Genomic DNA, 16,360 nt, shown 5'->3' on the forward strand with positions numbered 1-16,360 from the left:
TAAATACAATGTCTTAACACTAATATAGAATAGAACTTTACATAAACCTATACCACAAAACCAAGATGGCCCAGTCAGAGACACACTTTTCCGTAAATATAACAATATGTCCACAGCTGTGTGTATGTGTGTGTGTGTGTATGTATGTATATATATATATATATATATATATATCAAAAACTACCCCCATTTACCCACCCGCCACTAAACACTAGAATGTAAACTATTTACTTACATAAACAGGTAGGCTATATCTCCGCTTCACGTTCAGTGCGGGGGCAGGAATCCGGCGTCTGAGGAGCTCTTACTTCCGACAGGAACCTGCTGATGATACTCTTCTTCCATTTCCGTTTCTGACAGGCCCCGCCCCTTCCTCTGGATTTTGTGTTCTAGCGAGACGTGCTATTGGTCAGGAGAATAGCGCCATTTACCGCCTCAGCAGTGCCGCCGCAGAGAGTTGGGGAAGTTATTCCTCTGCGAGTCTCGGCCAGGTATTAACTACTCCTCATAGAGAGATTCTTGGGGAGTGCGGATAAATATGATAGTTGCTTATAACTAATGTTTTTTTTTGAATAAACTTTTTTTAATTTTTAAGTATAAAAAAGTTACTTTACATCCTTTGGCCAAATAGGCTAATAACGAAATGTTTAACGTTCCTATTATGCTCTATAAAAGCCCACACGCACCATTTGTAATATTTTAACCATGGAAATACCTCCCAAGTGTCCCTCTTAAGGGGAAACAGTCCCACTTTTGGCTCTTATCCCCCCCCTTGTCCCCTTTTCTTTCCCTGGGGTCCCTCTTTTCTCAGTTTGCTGGGTACATGTTTAAAACGATGTTCTACAGCCCTAAAATGTGTACAGAAATGGCATTATAAATTAAACTGGGTAAATAAAATACATTATTGATCAAAATGCCTCAGTTACATAAGTAAAAATTCTAGTCAAAGCCCCCCCAAAAGAATAATGCCCCTGTGGGGGGTACGGAAGTGTTGGGGCATCTGCATGGATGCCCTGCGAGGAGGCTGTTCTGTATGCATATGACAGGAGCTTATAAATCATAATGGCTCCGGGGCAGACACTTTTTTAATATATAATAATACGATGAATCCTTAAAGCTCTTTATGGAAGGGGAACAATAATTTGATCAAAAGATGTCTTTATTCTAGAAGAACAAGCAACACGTTCCCTTAGTGTTACTTTAGAGATTCATTTATTTAGGGCAACATAACCCCCAAAAATGTAGTATTTGGCTCAAAACAAAGCTAGACTCCAGCATATACCCAGCGAACACCATTCAGAATCACCTATCCGTGGTATAAATATCGGGGATTCTATCAGAGTATATGGATATATATCGCTTCGCCCGGCACTATGTCAAAGCACCCCAAGTTTGGCGAGTCCTATCTAATTGTTTTATGGCTATATTGCTTACCAAGGAGCTGAATCAGAGGGGCCGCATCGCGTTTCAACCCAAGAGACCCTCAAGCAACTCAATGACTTCTCTGGACACCAGTAACGAGCCTCCTGTATGGGCTGTCATGTTTATGGAATCTAAAAGTCAACGAGATAACCTGCAGGTGAGATACCCCGCGAAGCTTGCCACCTTAAGAAGATTTCAGCGGGAGGACGGGGCTCTTATTGTGCAAATTACAGATGTCTCTGCACCCAGAGACTCTCATGTATTATCCTTACTGACACGACGGCTGCATTTAATAATATAAAGTCTGTATGGAGATGCAGTTTTTCTGGTTGCGCAGCTGTTGTAACACTTTCATTCCAGCACGGAGCAAGTTAAGTAGATGCAGATGTTTTTTTTTTCTCCCTCTCATACTGGTATGAAATAACAGCTGTGTTATGTTATCTCCATTACTCATTGAATATTCAGGGCCCCAGGCCATTGTGCTTTAGCTACCGTTTGAGCAACACGTGTTTTGAGTATGGAGGGTATAAATCTGTGTCTCTCTCTCTTGCAGGATGAAGAAAAAATAAATGTATCCAGCGACCCGGGGGACCAAGAACAAAATGTCCCTGTATGTTAGACAAGGTTGGATTTGCACCAAGCTGCACAGCAGTGCCACTAAATACATATTCAGCAATCCGCAGAAAGGCAAGTTCATACCTACCTTCTATAGACCAGCGGTCTACTCTTCATTAATAGCCATAGCAGGAAACGCGCTGCCAAAAGGGGCATTGAAGTAATTGGCATGCCCCTTGGCGTGGATCTCACATATGTTACCAGGATTGATAAGTGAGTGCTTTATATAGAAAAGTTGTTCATGTCATGTGCCACACAAGAAAGCATGAAGGTGCAAGACGTTATGGCGCTGGAATACCTTAAGAACTCGACACAGGTGACAGTTAGCACACGAGCCGGTTCTGAATGAGATGTAACCTCTCTGTAGCACTTGACAAAAATGATCAGTGGGATCACTAAATAAGGTGTCAAGTAGGCAATCCCTGCAAGATAATCAATATTATTATTTATATGGGCCAACAGTTTACCTTTTGATACTCTATGGTCTATAACAATCTGAAATTGTGGGTCTATACGCAGGGTAAAGGTTGTTATGCGGCTTTGTCGGGGGCATTTTATGCTGTAGGAAACAGAAACGCGGTAAAATGAGTTATACTTTTGATCTGTCTGTAAGAAATATGTTGGTGATGATAAGAATGTGTCACTCATGAGAATTAATATGGTAAATATCTGCACTTTTGGGATTATTGTATTTTCATTTACTCCTAGCCTCTAACAAATAAAGCGGCAAATATTTGTGTGTTGGACACCATTTTCACCATACGAACCCCTAAGACCCAAATGTTCTGCACACTTTCAGATTCATTTTTCAGCTTATGCTGCAATCAGCAATGTGACCTTACAGCAGTTTGCATACAAAGCCCAGTGGTCTTCCATCATGCCAAGCATGTAATTATATTATAAAATCTGATGATAACTTAGCCCTTTACATTCCAATAGTTTGACATGCCCTCCGCTGGTTTGTATAGCTGCGTAATTCCTTTGATGGCTTCGGGTTTTGGGAGCAGATGAAATATTGTTTTTCAGAATTGAATCATTTCCCAGTATACCAGCTTTATTCTCCGCAATATTAAAAGACTGAAATAAAGCAACGTGTGTTGTTTATTACTAAAGTCACAAGCTCTGGAATCACCGTGGCTATACTAAGCCCTCTTTTGTCCCTTCCCTCTTTTAGTCATTTAAAAGCATTAAGGGATTGTAATAAAAATGCAGGTATTGTTAAAAGTGGTGGTATTGCTTAATTGTTTTCTTTGTTTCAATGTAATCAGCAGGAAATTCTAAGTGCATCAATGGTGCTTTAGGCAGAAAGTTGGACCATTGTGAAGAAACACATGCCCTTATACCATACAACTCATCATGGGGTGTAAAAGGCTATTTAAATCTGTAGCATCTACTCTTTCACTTATATATGTCATAACACGAGCTCGTGACTACTTGTTTGAGTCAACACTGCATGCAGCCACGTTTGCCAAATAAATATGGCGTTGTTGCGGTAAACAGGGTTCCAATATTTCTCTAGCTATATGGTCAATGCAGGTTGAGCGTTGATGGAAGAAATTGCGATGTTGTGTTAAACTGCTGTTTTTCTTAATTTCATAAATAGGACTGAAGAGGCGACCTTTTGGCAGAAACGTAACAGAATCAGAGCACATTATAAGGTAATTGTTTTAGGAATAATGAAACATTAACTGTGTATTGCTGATATACTAGCTGTAGGTGCCTCTCCTAATCCATTTTAACAAACTTGGCTGAAGCATTCAAAGAATGGTAAAACTATTATTACTATTAAGTTTGTGTGTGTATATATATATATATATATATATATATATATATATATATTCTACACTGATGTGTGGTCATTTCTATTTCCAAGCATGAGAGGAAATGGCACAAACCCCTATATATATATAAAAGTTATTATTACAAAGCCCTAGGCAATTCCCCTGTCTGGGGAATGGCTTCTTAAGAACAGTGGTAGTAGCAAGATTTAAGAAAAGGTTAACCATGAAAGTCTAGGTACTTTGGAAGTTTTTTCTGTATTAGTAGGTTAACAGAGCAGTAAGTTTTAAGAAAAAAGGGCACACCTGCCATGTACATGAGCTGTAATGAAATAAAATTATATATATATATATATATAAATATAATGTTCTCATCATGTTTTATTTCTGATCAAACTAACAAGGGAATTTATCTGTCCTAGTTGACATTTCACTGACATGGAAACATTTTTTTAGGCGCATGTGCTTTTTATTATCAGAAATGTCTTCAAGACATAATTGTTCCATGGGAAGCTTAGAATGCTTTTATTGCTTTTCATCACTTAGTCAGCCTGTTCCAAACTGCTTCCCTGTCAGGAGCCAAAGATTACAACATCAAAGAATCCAAGTATACTTGAGTGTTTTTGAAATAGGTAGTATGTTTATTGCACGACATCCCACTAGGTCAGTCCATCTCCTATATCAGCTGCCCTTTTCTTTTCAGAGAACCACCAGAGCCTACAATTAAGTTTGCTGTATCTTTTAGCCAACTGTGTATTTTTCTACTGGCTCCTTGGTTCTAGCCCAAGAAATATTTATATCTCCCCACCCCATCTTTCAAAGAAAATAAAATTAGATCCTTAAACAAATTGACTTTGTCATTTCCGCTGGAGCTAGACAGACAATATCTTAAAAAAAAAGTCACTGCGCTTGTAACGGCTGAATTCTGTCAACCTTGGGGGGAAAAAGCACATAGTCCATATGAATAACGGTAATATTTTGACTTTTTAAAGCAGTGCGGTGCCACATGCATAAATCCGATGGCAATAGTGCTTTGTCTTAGAAGGTCAATGACAGCTTTATTTCCGATAAAATAACTATGGTTTTTAAGTACGGTGAATAGGTCAGTGTAACCCAAGTTTGTGATTTTGCTGTCAGCGTAGTGGTTTGCACCAGCAGCCTGTTATATTGGTTTTCAATCCCCAAGAAAAATGCCTTCATAAAAGTTTATGGCTATGCAGCGCACAGTACACCTGCCCACTCTCATCCTCTGTTTGAGGACATTTACAAGGGCTACATACTGTATTTTTATAAACAGCATATTATTAGTTAGCGGGGAGAAATAGGAAAACGGCATTCAACATGTTTAATTGTTTGGAGGTCATGAAATGTTATTTGAGTTCTATTCCTCGTGAGCAGGCACTAAGATCACATCTGATGATCTTAAATTGTAATAGTTCATCCGGTACATGCCAAAACTACTTTATTTAATAATAATAATAATAATATTGTTAATATTATTAATATACTAATTATTATTATTATCATTATTAAACTACTAATAATAATAGTAATAATATAATAATAATTAAAGTAACCTGGTATTGATTTTAAGTTGATCAGAATTTTACTATGTTGAATTTCCATTACTTTAGTTGCAAATAAAAAGGAAGAGCCTGTGAAGGTTTAGGGTGCTTTTTGTAATTAAGTAATCTTAAAGAAAACGAATGAAGCCGAAGTGATACGGTACCTTTTATATTATTTATATGGATATATAATGTTATCCAAAGCACCTTTTATTTTTATTATTATTTTTACATATTATATTTATTATTTAATGTTTATTTTATTTATATTGTGTATCATATCAAAGGGTAGGATAATAAAATTAAGGGTAAGTGGGAAGAATAATATTAGGGAATATTGGCAAAACTTTAGGTTGTGGCTCCTAAAAGGTTAAACAAAGCATACTTACAGACAAGCACAAAAATATATTATTACAATATAATAGTATTCTGCCACAAGGTCAAGTACGTATTACAGCCTACTTAAGTGATCTGTTCAGAGAAACCGTAAGCATGTGTTTTTAAGCCATAAGCGAACACGTTTCGAATATGTATAAATCCAATTTTTACAAACCGAAATCACTTTGGAACAAACCCCTTTAATTTGACAACGGCAAACCGCAGCCATCGGAACATTGTGATCCTTAAAATAAACACCAGGCCTGTCTCCAGCAACTCCTGGGTAGGTGATGATAGTTTTGACTAGAATGATGTTAACAGGAAAGAGGTTTAAAAAAAGACATTTTTAACAATAGACGGTGAAACAGAATGCAAGATCATGCTGGGGTATTGGACAGAATACAGAAAACAAGAAGACTGCGTCTGTAACTGACAAAATAGAGTAATCCACCTTTCTATGATTAACTAATTCATTACCTAAAGCGGTGCTCTGCATCAGTAACAGTCTATACAATTCTGCATGCGTGTGTGTATATATATATACACCGTATTTGCTCGATTATAAGACGACCCTGATTATAAGACGACCCCCCAAAATCTGAATATTAACTTAGGAAAAAAGAAAAAGCCTGAATATAAGACGACCCTAAAGGAAAAAAAGTTTTACCAGTAAATGTTAATTCATGTAAACTATTTTTTTTAATAAAAGCTATGATTGAGAAAAATATTTTTTTTGTTTTTATTTCTTGTATTTTCCAGCCTGTACCCCAGTTACGCACATCTGCCCCCAGGCTTGCCACACCAATATGGCACTGTGGCCCATGATATGCCTTTTAACCCTCTATATGCCACTGTGCCCCATGGTATGCCTTTTGACCCCCTATATGCCACTCTGCCTCCAGAAATGCCTTATACCCCTATATCCCATTCTGGCATTTAGGGGGTTAAAATGCATATTATGGGGCAGAGTGGCATATAGGGAGGTATAAGGCATTTCAGGAGGCAGAGTGGCATTAAGGGAGTTAAAAGGCATTGTATAGAGCACTCTGCCTCCAGAAATGCCTTATACCCCTATATGCCACTCTGGCATTTAGGGGGTTAAAAGGCATATTATGGGGCAGAGTGGCATATAGGGAGGTATAAGGCATTTCAGGAGGCAGAGTGCTCTATTAAATGCCCCCTTAACGCCACTCCAGAAATGCCCTATGCCCCCATTTAACTAACACACACACACACACTCTCTCCCCCCCCTCCCCTCCCCTCCCCTCTCCTCTCTCCTCTCTCCTCTCTCCCCTCTCTCCCCTCTCAGCCCTCTCTTACCGGTGCTTCCAGCCGGGGCAGCGGGTTGACGTCGCCTTCTGCTGCAGCCGGAAGGAGGTGGAGTTGGCAGCGGGGGTTTGTATGCGTCCGTCGCGTATACTTTCCCCGGCTGTCAGAGATCAGAGATCTCTGACAGTCGGGGAAGGTCTACGCGACGGACGCAGACAACCCCCGCTGCTAGCCACACCTCCTTCCGGCTGCAGCGGACGTTGTCTACGCGGATCGCGTAGACGTCAACCCGCTGCCCCGGCAATACAGCAGGAAGCACCGGTAAGTGTGTGTATGATGGGGGGGGGGGTGAGACAGGAGGATCCAGGTCCCCTGCAGCAGTGCGGGGGATCTGGATCTTAGTCTCCTAATCAGACTCTATTTGAGGTCTGATTAGAAGACGACCCCGATTAGAAGACGAGGGGTATTTTTCAGAGCATTTGCTCTGAAAAAAACCTCGTCTTATAATCGAGCAAATACGGTATATATATATATATATATATATATATATCCCTGTCCTAGAAAACAAGACTTCTCCATTAGGCCCTAGTGTGAGTGAGGGGTAGCCATGTGTCATAATCTTGGAACAGCCGCAAGGAAGGTTGCTCAAGAAAGGAAGCTTGTTACATATCATGTCGAGATACGCACTAATAGGGTTTTTATCGTAAAATCATGTTAAGCATATGTCAACCAAACATGCAGATTGTGTTCTTTAGTCAGATGTGCAGGGAGTAGAATGTACAGATTTACTGGCACTTGAGCAGGTTTATCTTTAATGAAATCTATTCAAATTTTTTTTTACTTTTTTTTCTCCCCACTACGAATAAAATCCATTGTATTCACAAACAGAGCAACACACAGTTTTTGGTTTAATTTTGGGCCTCATCTTGCCCCATACTTACTCCACACCTAACTATTCTTACAGTAATCTACAGTCCATTTTAATTAAACACACTGGTATATGGAAAAATCCATAAACTACGGTATTGGGTTAGTTTGCCCGCTTCTCTACGCTGAAGATGCTAGCTTTATTACAGCAGGCTGCCCCAAATATCCCTGTCGCTCTGATAAATGTCCCAGAGGGACCGTAACATTGAGCAGAGAATAAATATTCAGCTAATTTTCACCTTCACTAAGCCGTATTACTGGCTAATTGAATCCATGTCTATTGTTAACAAGTGAAAAGCCATTGTTTATATCTGAGCTGGATACTGACCTTTAAATATGCAGTCCATAAACCATAAGTGGTAATTATTGATCGCGCAGGTTTATGGCTCTTGGTAAACACTAATGGATGTTGTGCTTTAGAAGGGCAAAGATCCATTGGCATCTTTACCAGAAAACACAATACAGAAAAAAACATTATATGGATTAAAGACATTTATTCTGGTTTTTCAAAAGGACCTTTGAAACTTTATTTAAGACTTATGTTATATTAAATAAATATAGAATTTGCCGACAATTAGAATCATTCGGCCTATCTCTTCTGCTTTGGACGATGTAAAATATTTTTGAAGTCAGCTATATCTTTTATATATATATATGTAAACAGGTTTGGATTTTAATCCGGATCACTTGAGGATCCAAAAGAGCAGTACGGACACCGCAGGCTCCTCTATTGACAGACAATGGCTCTACGACGAACAGCACGAAGTCGGCAGGTAATTAAACGGGGAGGGTAATATATGCAAGGCTTGTGTAATCATTTTCTTAAAAAACATAAAACTTTACTGACATTTAAATAATTTAAATACTAACTTTTTGTCAGTATGAGGAACACCTTACATTGCGGTAAATTTGCACCGCAGCGCCCTCTAGTGGATTTTTTTCATATCTAAATACAATTCATTTAAATTTACTACCAAAAAAGTAACCAATATTCATAGATTAATGTTCATGAGAAATAACCAGCATTTCTTGTGGTTTGAAGTTACACACATCTTTCTCAGTGTCTGTTCTTAGGCACCCCCAGCATTGCATGTTTACAATGTCTCCGCATATAAGTAAAGCTGGCTAAATACATTTTGTCCATCAGACATGTGCTAACGAACTCTTCTTAGTACATGAATACGGTTTTAGAACCTGTTGGAGGTTTATTCGCTAAGTACTGAGATCGGATCCTTGTCTCCTAAGGTACTTAGTAAAATGAACACCATTTATACTTGTCGTGGTCCCTTAGCACCCGGGACCCTGCCATAGGTATGGGTTATCTCAAGGCTGCTTTTACAGGGAAACTCACATCTTTTTTAAGATTCTCTTGAGTTTACTTTCTGATTGGAGCCCATTTTAAATAATTCTGGAAACGGAGAAAATGCACTGCGTTCCCACTGACAATCTGGAAAACAAAAAAAGCTGCCCCGGGCGGCCAGCAGGAGCCAAACAGTGCAGAGATTCAGCCTGCAATGGTTTAGATCGGTACACTGGGAACATGTAAATATGCCTGTCTTATATTCTAATTGTATGTACATATCTGCTGGAAAGCATTTCATTTAACCCACAAATATTGTTACCCAACAAACTCTGTATGTGTTTATTAAACTAGATTATGGGGAGAGTAGCTGAACGCACTTTTAAAGTTTGGTTCCGTGAGATGGTGTCCAGCGTAAGCATAAATAATAGTGTGGATGTAAATTAAAAGAATGAAAAAAAAATTCTGTACTTAATCCAGCGGATCAATATTTGGGTACTAATTAGGCAGAGAGAGACAATTCAAACAAGCACACTGGTAAATTTTCTATGGAAACAATAGGCCGGCAAAGTCAGTTGTTCTAACACGTTAATTATTGGTTTCCTTTAAGAAGAACAACCTCTCGACATCCCTCGATCACACAACAGATAATTACAAGAGAACAGGGCCCACGTAGTGACCCTCATTCGCACGCCAACAGGATAAATTAAGTACAATTGAAGTTGCTTCCTCTGCGTGTTTTCAAGATTTCATTTCCAAGGCAGATTTAGCAAATAAGCTATTAAGCGGGGAGTTTTGCATTTATCCGGGTAACCTCAAAGCCGTTACAGTCAGACTTATATATGTCAAGATTTTTAAAGTAGAAGAATATGTCATGCGAGTTTTAAATTACCCCCAAATCATCTGCCATTCTGCATGGAAGGATACTCGTTCCTAGGATCAGTACGTTGATTTGGTACATCTTATCATCTCCTGAGTGCTTTTAAATAACCCCTTAAGACTTATTAACTGCCGCAAGAAACTGTGAGTAGTGACATTGTTAATGAGTTCGGCGGCAGAGAATGCTAACAGTGACAGCTGAAGAGATTTTCTTTGAACGAGTCGCGTATTTTGCTTTATCGAAGGAAGAACACACATCGTTTCCTTTCATTTTTACTTACAATGTTTCTGTTGCCAGCTGGCCGAGCCCTAATGAGTCAAGCGTGCCCCTGTGGCAAACAAATGGTTAAACATAGGTAATTGTAAACCTGATGAATGTTCGGCAAATGTTTCCATGGTAACCAAGAATTTTGTACACTTACGGAAGACCTTCTTTCACTATATTACTAAAGCGGCTGTCGAATTACAAAACTCTTTTGTTTTTTGGGGGAGATTGCGGCCCCCTCATTAGTCGAAGAATATTAAGAATAGTACGGGACGAATTTGATACGTTTGACCCTGTAAAGTAGTCGAGGAAATAATCTCTTGTAAATGCGTTGGCTGCATAGTAGTGATTTACGAGTAACAGTAAAAATGCGTGAGTGAGCCCTACATTTACTCAGACCCAGCCTGTCCTTTCCGAATGACGCCGGACTCACCAAATTAGCTGCCGAAAAGGTTTGGCTATCTCTGATAGAGAAGTCAGACCTATTATGATAAGCAAGCTCGAAGGTGGTCAAAATATCACCTAGTATCCCGTCTTACACAGCAAAATAACATGAAAAAGGGTGATCAGGTAACATTTCTTCTGGAAGGGGAGAAATAATAGAAAGTAAAGGTACTATATTCAGACTCAATACAGAGTGCCCAGGCTAATACTGGTGAGCATGAGTTCACAATACAAGTTACATTATACTGCTCTGTGTATTAAACCTTATTATGGTGATCTCGCTATTATCAGGAACATAACCCCATCCACATCATTTGTTTTGTAAAAATCAGCCTCCTTTTTCTCTCCGTTCCTTTGTAGCTAATCCGGTCTGCATGCAGTAATCACCGGCGGGTTGTTACGCAGACGGGTATCGTGCTGGGAAGCCATAAAGGGTCTCGGGTTCATATAAGTTACATTTACGCCATGTGAGAGCGTGGAAACACAGAGCAGCTATGCCCTCTCCGAACCTCACCGGGCTGAACTGTTACAGCCGAGGGTCACCGAGTACAGAAAACTATGCTATTTTCTTTATTCTTTCCCGTTCCGCTATGTATTGTTTTAACAAGAGTAGATTTCTTTTACAGTTGCAGCATTAGTCTAAACCTTTCATAACAATCACATCATATTAGAGGTTAGCTTTGTATAATGTACTTTAGCAGAGAAAAAGGAACAATAATAGAAAAGAAAGGCAAATAAAATGATTTCCCCGTCCATCCATCCCCCTTTTTTAAGACTTTTTTTATATAACAAATGCATATATCCATTAGGTTGTAGAAACACAGCTAGTGATTGCTTTATGGTTACATTTGTTCGCTTGTGTGTTTTTGCTGCGTTTAGAGCTATGGCACGATCTCCAGGTCTGATTCTGCAGGAAAACGTCTAAAAATAGTAGGGCTGAAACAACGAATCGATAAAATCGATAATAATCGATAACGGAAATCGTTGTCGACGATTTCCGTTATCGATTAATCGAGTGATCGATTCGTTGTTGGAGCACTCGGCTCCTTTTACTTACCTCCGCGAGCGTTCCCCGCTTCCGCTACACGCGCCTTCTTTTAGTTGCGGTTCGCTCTGTGCGAGTGGCTCCGTTCGCACAGAGCGGTTCGCGGGGGTGGGGTTTCAGGGGATGCAGGGCAGAGTGGGGGGGGGGCAGGCCAGGGTAGGAGACTGAGTGCAGGGCAGGGTGGGGTGGGGATGCAGGGCAGGGTGTGAGTGTGGGGGCAGGGCAGGAGACTGGGTGCAGGGCAGAGTGGGGGTGGGGGTGCAGGGCAGAGTTGGAGACTGGGTGCAGGGCAGAGTGTGAGTGTGGGTGCAGAGCAGAGTGGGTGCAGGGTGTGAGTGTGGGGGCAGGGCAGAATGTGGGGGCAGGGCTGGGTGCAGGGCAGAGTTGGAGACTGGGTGCAGGGGCACAGTGCAAAGTGCCAGGGCTGGGTGCAAAGTGCCAGGGCTGGGTGCAAAGTGCCAGGGCTGGGTGCAAAGTTCTGGGTGCAAAGTGCCAGGGCTGGGTGCAAAGTGCTGGGTGCAAAGTGCCAGGGCTGGGTGCAAAGTGCCGGGTGCAAAGTGCTGGGTGCAAAGTGCCAGGGCTGGGTGCAAAGTGCCAGGGCTGGGTGCAAAGTTCTGGGTGCAAAGTGCCAGGGCTGGGTGCAAAGTGCCGGGTGCAAAGTGCTGGGTGCAAAGTGCCAGGGCTGGGTGCAAAGTGCCAGGGCTGGGTGCAAAGTTCTGGGTGCAAAGTGCCAGGGCTGGGTGCAAAGTGCTGGGTGCAAAGTTCTGGGTGCAAAGTGCCAGGGCTGGGGCAAAGTGCCGGGTGCAAAGTGCCAGGGCTGGGTGCAAAGTGCCGGGTGCAAAGTGCTGGGTGCAAAGTTTCTTGAACAGTAATAGTCCACCTCTTTTCAGAATGTTTGGGGTTATTTTGTTTCATAAATATTGTGTTTGGGTTTTTGTACTTTGAAAATATTGTTTTTTATTACATCATAACAAAATAAGAATGTTAATGTAAATTTTAAGTTGTTTTTTAACATCCAGTTCATTAAATTATTTTAAATAAACAAAAAATTTGCATATTGTTTTTTTTTATCCGATTAATCGAAAAAATAATCGGCCAACTAATCGATTATTAAAATAATCGTTAGTTGCAGCCCTAAAAAATAGCAATCCATAATTCTGTCTGCGTACACATTCTCCACATATATAGCTTTGGTTCTTACGCTACCGAACCCATGGGTACCACTGACCTTAATTACGTGATATGGGATGAGTTTGTTTATTAGTGATTCCTAGTGCTAGATCTTACAAGACAATATATATATATATATTTATAGACTGTATGTATGTATATATATATATATATATATATATATATATAGATAGATACAGTATATATATATATATATATATATATATATATATATAGATAGATAGATAGATAGATAGATATATAATATATATATAGATAGATACGGTGTATATATATATATATATATATATATACTGTGTTTTTCCTCTTACAAACCAAACGAGTATTACAGTCTGCACCCCAAGATGGCAAACCCCGGATAATACTCAGGTAACTGGATGCTTGGGATGACTAAAGCTGAAGTTTGGGGGCTGATCGCATCTCTTTAAATGCTCGGCATCTCCTTCCCATAAATAAAACTCCGTGCAGTATATTTTCTGTCTCTAGGGAAATAATGTTTCCATTGAATTATTGTTTACAAACTGCTCAAAAGATTCCCAGCTTTGTCTTTTTTTGCTCTGTTCACGAAAAAGCCCAAACGTACTTCGTATTTCTGTACGATCAGAAACAATGTACGCGTGAAGCGGGTGATACATTGTTACCCGACAAAGAGTTGTGAATGCTTGCATTCAGTTTAGAAACACGCAGACACACGCAGACACTAGAGCAGGGGTGGGCAATTAATTTTCCCATGGGGCCACATGAGAAATTGGAATGGTTTTAGAGGGCCAGACCTCTACAAACTACAAACTCCGAAGCCTTGTCCATTTTGTTAACTTATGTGCTGTTTAATAACGTTATTCAAGCCTACGTCATTGGTAGAGGTGCTTGAATAAGTAAGGCCTGAATAACTATTAGCACAGCACAGAAGTGAACAAAATGAACAAGGCTTCGGAGTGCATACCGTATTTTTCGCTCTATAAGACGCACCTGCTGATAAGACGCACATAGATTTTAGAGGAGAAAAAAAAGGAAAAAATATTTTGAGCTAAAAAATGGGCTAAAATATTTATTACAATAACTGAATAAGCTATGAACACAGTAAGACACACGCAGTAAGACACACACAGACACAGTAAGACACACACAGACACAGTAAGACACACACAGACACAGTGAGACACACACAGACACAGTAAGACACACACAGACACAGTAAGACACACACAGACACAGTAAGACACACACAGACACAGTAAGACACACACAGACACAGTGAGACACACACAGACACAGTGAGACACACACAGACACAGTGAGACACACACAGACACAGTAAGATACACACACACACAGTAAGACACACACACACAAACACAGTAAGACACACACACACAGTAAGACCTCCCTCCCTAACCCCCCTTCTCAGTATCTCCCCTCTAACTCCCTAACCCCCCCTTCTCAGTATCTCCCCTCTAACTCCCTAACCCCCCCTTCTCAGGATCTCCCCCCCCGCCCCGGTCACTTACCTTAAACTCCTGTGTTGGAAGCGTGAGGCGTTTGTCTCGGGTGCCGGCGCTTCACTGCTGATTGCCGGCGTCTGACGTCATATGCCGGCGCCCAGCGTAAAGCGCCGGCACCCGAGACAAACGCTTCCAACACAGGAGTTTAAGGTAAGTGACCGGGGCGGGGGGGGACACCGGACTCATTGGTGAGTCACCAGGACACTCTTTGCGGGCCGGTCCGAGCTATTCAGCGGGCCGGATGTGGCCCGCGGGCCGTGCTTTGCCCAGGTCTGCACTAGAGGATTCAGTGGTACTCTGGCTGTTAGACTGGTGCGGCCGAGTCCGGCATTGTTAAGAAGTGAGAACAGATCAGAATACAGTAAACAACAATCCAATATTGTTTAGGAAGCCCCAGCAAACAGATAACCTTGAGAGAGTCTGGGGCCGTTTGTTTCCGATTTGCCTCCTCAAACATTCCGGCACAAGAATTTCCTTTCCGTAAAACGAATTGTCTAATCATTTGTATTCTATGCGGAACGTTGAACGTGAACAAGATTCTGTAATCCGGGCATTGCAACAAACAGTGTGAAAGAAGGCATGGAACACAAAGGGGCGACAGTTGGGTCTGTGACGTTTCAGTTTGTGATTATTGTTATGGCATGGTGGTATTTCTGGATATTAGTTGCTAGGTCCTCTGGAAATGTTGGTTAGCAGAACACATGGACCTTTTTTTTCTGCTCTGTTGATTCATCGAATGTTTTTTGAATCATCTGGCCTGGATAATATTTTTGCTGGAAACACTTTATTGTCATGTGGCAAAAAAAAAGAATCCGGCACTGATAGGCGGTCCCCTTCTAAAGAATTATATGCTGGATAAATACTTATTGTCAAAATATAATTAAATTTAAAGCCGCACGCAGTCTACTCACTGAGCATACCTGTAATTTATACCTGTGTGCCGTGCGCGTACACAGACCTTTCATCTAAAACAAGCTTTTTTCACATAAATTACATTTTTTACACAACAGGTACACTTTAAATTGACAGACACTTCACTGAACAATGCCAAAGTTTGGATTTTTTGCATCATGTTCCTAAGAGACCTTCTTCTCCTGTATAAGGAGACGTACTATATATAGTGTTCTGCGCTCTCTTCATGCCTGTGGATTGTTCCTCCACTGAATTATTAATGAAAACCTGCTCAGGTAGGCCAGTAAAATAGGATGTTCCGCTCTTTATTGTTACATTTTTAGCTTTTTTTTTTTTTTTGCTAAAAAAAAAAAGTTGAAAATCTTCGGAATACCTTTGGCTTTGAACTTGCTCTTAGTTCATGAGACAAGCGCCGTTTATTCGCCTGCGCTTCAAGTTATATATTCAGGTATAAAGCGGAAAGGGTTAAAATGAAAGCTGTGCAGAATTTAGCTTCCAGCTGCACAATCCTTGTCCTATTGTCTACCCGCACGTCAGTCTGAGTTACGATTCTGACATGGCTTCGTGGGCATCAAACTGCTAAATCCGATTGTTCGCCTGTTAGATACAGGAATGAATACGAATGACTGCCATCCTGTAATTATACGTTTTTATATGAATGTGGCAGCTACGTTCAATAAAGACAATGCTACTTTATCTTCTGGGGAGGGGGGGTTGGGTTGGGTTTGGTGTTTTCTTTTTTTTTTTTTAGTCTTCGGTCTCCATCACCATTTATGTAACAAAAAGAAAAAAAAACTTAAAACAATAACCATAGAATTATTTAAACCTGCAATGATTATTCATATCAGTTTAGTAACCCAGTAATGGT

Source organism: Sceloporus occidentalis, unplaced genomic scaffold (assembly GCF_023333645.1).
Source record: "Sceloporus occidentalis isolate IW3139 unplaced genomic scaffold, rSceOcc1.0.p SCAF_29, whole genome shotgun sequence".
Classification (NCBI taxonomy): Eukaryota; Metazoa; Chordata; class Lepidosauria; order Squamata; family Phrynosomatidae; genus Sceloporus; species Sceloporus occidentalis.